Raw genomic sequence first — 6000 nt, 5'->3', positions numbered from 1 at the left:
GAGAATGAAAGACCATTGGAGTTTCAGGATAACCCCCAAGACTAAGCTCCTGCATTCATTCTAAACTTACTTGAATCTCAACAAGAGATTGCACTTTGAATCACAACATAGAGCACCACCATGTATCCTCTCCTTGAGGATCATGAAATTACGTCCATTAACCATACTTTGAACTTTACACTTTGAATTAACCAACTTACACTTTGAAACACAACTGTCGCAACCGGAATCGCGACGGGACGACGATCCAAAAAAGGAAAACGGGTTTCGCAAAGAGATTTTGGAGTCGCCACCATAGTTTATTATGGAAAACTACGGAAAAACCATAAAACGATAAAGCACGGTCCACGAAAACCAAAGATTGGGTTCGGGAGTCGGTTACGCGTGGGGAAGGTATTAGCACCCCACAACGCCTGCCCTAAGGCAGTACCTTTAACTAAATGCACGAATATGATGTGATTTTCAAAATGTTTAACTATCCCCTAAAATAAAGTTCTAAATAAACAAAACATATTTTTTAGTTTTTTGGGCCCGACAAGGATTGACCTTGCTCCTACGTATTCTCATTCAAAATGAGAAATCAGGGTTACGTAGTTCTTTTAGAAAACTGCTTGAAAATTTGTTTGAAAATTGTTTAGAAAATTTTGTTTGGAAAATGATTATGGATAAATTTGGATTTTTGGGAAAGTGAACCTGACAAGGGCTAGCCTTGCTCCTACGTATCTCCACTTTCGATGGAGAATCAAGGATCACGTAGTTCTGGGTAGCAAGACTATTTGTTGTTTAAAATTGTTGAAGTTTTCGGGTTTTTTGAAGATTCTATACCTTTTTTTGTATTTTGTTTAAGAAAGAGAAAAGGTTGTTAGCACAAGGACGATGCGTGCGATCACACATGTGCCTAAACCTTTAAAACATATTTTTTGTTAATTTTACTTAAGGAAAAGAAAAGGTTTTTAGCACAAGGACGATGCGTGCGATCACACATGTGCCTAAACCTTTAAAACATATTTTTTGTAATTTCAATTAAGAAAGAGAAAAGGTTTTCAGCACAAGGACGATGCGTGCGATCACACATGTGCCTAAACCTTTAAAACATATTTTTTGTAATTTCAATTAAGAAAGAGAAAAGGTTTTCAGCACAAGGACGATGCGTGCGATCACACATGTGCCTAAACCTTTAAAACATATTTTTTGTAATTTCAATTAAGAAAGAGAAAAGGTTTTCAGCACAAGGACGATGCGTGCGATCACACATGTGCCTAAACCTTTAAAACATATTTTTTTGTAATTTCAATTAAGAAAGAGAAAAGGTTTTCAGCACAAGGACGATGCGTGCGATCACACATGTGCCTAAACCTTCAAAACATATTTTGTAAATTCCTTTATTTAAATTGTAAATATTGCATTATTAAATATATATTTTTTAGGATAAGTAAATATCTAGAATAAGTAGATAGCACAAAATGAAATAATAAATAAAAATAAAAAATAAAAATAAAAATAATAAATAAGACAAATGAAATAAGATAGACAAAAATAAATGAAATAGAATAAAATAAAAATAAGAAAAACAAACAAATAAAAATAACGAGCGTTGGGTGGATCATAAACGGACGTTGAGAATGAGGAGAAATAACGAGCGTTGGGGGAATTAATGAACGTTCGCTGAAAGTGGGGAGAAAGAACGAGCGTTCGTTGGGTGGATTAACGAACGTTCGTTGAGAATGGGGAAGAACGAGCGTTGGGGGGAATCAGTGTCACGAGCGCTCGTTGGGGAAAGTTGACGAACGTACGTTGAGAAAAGGCTGAAGGACGAGCGCTCGTTGGGGGCCAAGCGGACGCTGGGAAACGAGGCTGAAGGATGAGCGCTCGCGGTGGACGAGCGTTCGTTGGGGAGATGGTGAACGTACGCTGGGAAACGAGGCTGAAGTACGAGCGCTCGTTGGGGGACGAGCGTTCGTTGGGGAATTGGGCTGAAGGACGCTGGGAAACGTGGCTGAAAGACGAGCGCTCGTTGTGGACGAGCGTTCGTTAGGGAGATGGTGAACGCGTTGAGAAACGAGGCTGAAGGACGAGCGCTCGTTGGGGGACGAGCGGACGCTGGGAAACGAGGCTGAAGGACGAGCGCTCGTTGGGTAACGAGCGTTCGTTGGGGAATTGACGAACGACCGCTTGGAAAGGGAGGCAGAATGACGAGCGCTCATTTTGAAGATGACGAACGGACGTTGAGAACATGAGGCTGGATGACGAACGGACGTAGAGAACATGAGGCTGGATGACGAACGCTCGTTATGGACGAGCGTTCATTGGGAAGACGTGGCAAGTTGATGACGAACGCTCGTTATGGACGAGCGTTCGTTGGGAAGATGAGGGAAATTAATGACTAACGCTCGTTATGGACGAGCGTTCGTTGGGAAGACGTGGCAAGTTGATGACGAACGCTCGTTATGGACGAGCGTTCGTTGGGAAGTTCAGGTTGGATGACGAACGCTCGTTATTGGCGAGCGTTCGTTGGGAAGATGTGGGGAATTGATGACGAACGCTCGTTACGGACGAGCGTTCGTTGTGAAGGTGTGGGAAATTGATGACGAACGCTCGCTACGGGCGAGCGTTCGTTGTGAAGGTGAGGGAAATTGGTGACGCACGCTCGAAAAAGGCCAGATAACGTGCGCTCGTTCTGGGCTTGGCCCACCCGGGTGGCTGCTAACCTAGAATTCCCCTAGGGGTTCCGCCTTCCCATCCCCATTCCTCACCCACTCAGACCCAACACTCTCCCAGAGATCCAAGGTCTCTTGCTCTCTCCGCAGGCCCACCGTCGCCTATGCCAGCGCCGACCACCGCTTGTGCCACCGGAGCCCTCGTTAGCCCAAGCCGAGTCCGCAAGCTCTTTCTCTTCTCGCGCGGCTCGAAGACGGGTTTCTGCTTCCTCTCCCTTTCTTCTTCACGCAAGACCCAGACTCAATCGCCAACACACGCGGTTGCCGGGGGAGCTCCAGATTCGGCGCCAGTGATAACGGCGACAGCCTCGGTGGGTGCTTGGATTAATTATTTTTCACACAGGAAAATGGCATTGGTATGGGGTTGTGTATGAAGGATATCAGTTTACAGGTTTGGATTCTGCAAAGAGAGCATTGGTCTCTTGTTGAAGGTCGTGGGGCGTGTTTGGGTTGTTGGGAATGGATGAAGGAGGTATCTGCAGAGTGAAGTGGAGGCCTTAAGGGTGTTTTTGTGCGATGATAGGTGTAGTGGATGATGGGTTATGTTCCTCGATGGAGGTGTTCACGGGTGCTGGAGATGATGGAGAAGAGTGGAGAATCAGAGGGGTTGATGGAAGCTTGCGAGGGAGGGAGACAAAGGTTGGAGTAGGGAAATGGATGAAGATGGTTAAGGGTAGGATGAGGCTGGGGTGGTGAGTCTGTTTTGGTGGTGATGAAGGTGAAGGCTGATTCGGGGATGAAGATGATGAAGTGGGGAGCGGCGGTGATTGCGTGAAGGAGGATGACGGGTTCACGGGGTGATGGGCAGACGTTGGAGGTATAGTGGATGGCGGAGTTGAAGGTGATGAAGATGAATATGAAGATGGCGGAAGTTTGAAGTGGGAGCGTGAAGGTTGTGGGTTAAGGTGTTGTTGATTGGAAATGAAGGGAAACTTGAAGGGTGAAAATTGGGAGTGGAAGAAAAGGGTGGCTGAAAGGGTGTTGGTTACTATAGTAGCCGGAAACGATGGTGAAGGTTCAAATACACCAATCTTAAACAGAGCAATATCAAGCGTAAAAAAACGCAATAACGAGTATAAAAAGGCAATAGCAACCATAAAAGCTCCAGTGTTCATTCCATCATACAGGACAATATGAACGAGTGAAGTAGTTGCTTACCTCTTGGAGCTCCTATGCTATTGCTTGGCGTCTCTGGTGGCTGCTGCAACTGCGAGTGAAGTTGGTGCTGGTAGTGAAGATCTCCAGGAAAACCCCCTTCTCCCTTGAGTGGCTGACCTCTCCTTTCTCTTTGCTGTAAAAATGCTGGATGCTCTGGATGATGATCGAAGATGAAGGTTCGAAGACGCAGTGTCCAATCCTCCTCCCCTTCTTTTTTTATCTCCAGCAATGGATTTCTCTCCTTTGATGAAGGCCCCTGTAGCTCCTCCCAAAATCCCACTTTCTCTATGCTTTTCTCTGCTTTCTGTGCCGCCCTGCCATTCCGTATATCAAATCGTGTATGTGCCATGCAGGCTCCAAAACGTCTCTGCCATCCCAAAACGTGCCTTGTCCTTGCCTGCCCCAAAACCAGTTTGTCTCCTCACAGCAGGAACCGTTTGCCTAACTCCTTTTTGCCAATTTGTCCCTTTTCTCATTTTTGATTCTTTTCATTTTTTTTTTTTTAATAATTATGAAAAGATAAAAAGTTTTAAGAAAAATAAGAATTAAAATTAAAATGAAGAATTAAAAGAAAATAAAAAAATAAAAATAAGAATAAATAATAAATAAATAAATAAATTAAAGGAAAAAAATGTAAAATAAATAAAAGAAATAGAATCAAAACAAAATAAGCAATAAAGAAAAAGGGTAATAAAAACAATAAGTTAAAATAAATAGAACTAAAAAAGAAATGGGTAAATGAAACTATAAAAATAATCCGGACGAAATTGGGTATTGACAGCTGCCCCTCTTTACTTAGATTTTACTACATAATATGACAATGTAATGTCTTCACATTATTTAGTAAAAGATAAGTAAAGATAGAAATACTAATTTCGTCTGGATTTCTAAGGAAGCAAAATGAATACGAAACATAAGTTAAACAAATCGATGAAGAATGTGAGATTGCAACATAAACGATCATTGCCGAGCAGAGGGGCCCAAAATCAAAGAAAAACTAGAGGCGTCAGGCAAGACTGGGCTTGAAACGCTGAACCAAAACCGTGCTTGAGGGGAACGAGGTGTACAAACCCTGAACGAATGATATGAGGTGTACTAACCTCGTGGAGGGTGTACAAACCCTGAACGAATGATATGAGGTGTACTAACCTCGTGGAGGGTGTACAAACCCTGTGGATGAATGATGTGAGGTGTACTAACCTCTTGGAGGGTGTACAAACCCTATGGGTGAATGATATGAGGTGTACTAACCTCGTGGAGGGTGTACAAACCCTGTGGATGAATGGTGTGAGGTGTACTAACCTCGTGGAGGGTGTACAAACCCTGTGGATGAATGGTGTGAGGTGTACTAACCTCGTGGAGGGTGTACAAACCCTATGGATGACTGATATGAGGTGTACTAACCTCGTGGAGGGTGTACAAACCCTGAACAAATGATGTGAGGTGTACTAACCTCTTGGAGGGTGTACAAACCCTATGGATGAATGCTATGAGGTGTACTAACCTCGTGGAGGGTGTACAAACCCTGTGGATGAATGGTGTGAGGTGTACTAACCTCGTGGAGGGTGTACAAACCCTATGGATGACTGATATGAGGTGTACTAACCTCGTGGAGGGTGTACAAACCCTGAACAAATGATGTGAGGTGTACTAACCTCTTGGAGGGTGTACAAACCCTATGGATGAATGCTATGAGGTGTACTAACCTCGTGGAGGGTGTACAAACCCTATGGATGATGTGAGGTGTACTAACCTCTTGGAGGGTGTACAAACCCTATGGATGAATGCTATGAGGTGTACTAACCTCGTGGAGGGTGTACAAACCCTATGGATGACTGTGTGTGAGGTGAGCTATCGTAGAAACAACTCTGGGATTCAGATTTTTTTTGAAGAAACATTGGTAAATACTGAGCAAAACATTAGAGAGATTTAGATATAAAGGTCTGCTAACCTTTTTCACCACTTCATTTTCCCTTTACGGATTTTTGAACAATTTTCTTTGCTTTCTATGAAATGATGTTATGTTATGATGGTGCATGAATGCATATGAGCCAGTGGTTTCGTTCCCTTCTTTTGCTCTCGCTTTCTCTATCTTGCACCTTTTTCTTCTTTTTTTTTTTTTTTT

The sequence above is a fragment of the Vigna umbellata genome, chromosome 1, assembly GCF_029865625.1.
Source record: "Vigna umbellata cultivar VRB3 chromosome 1, Vumbellata_1.0, whole genome shotgun sequence".
In the NCBI taxonomy this organism is placed as follows: Eukaryota; Viridiplantae; Streptophyta; class Magnoliopsida; order Fabales; family Fabaceae; genus Vigna; species Vigna umbellata.
The sequence above is the reverse complement of the archived record's forward strand: the minus strand, read 5'-3'. Positions refer to the sequence as shown.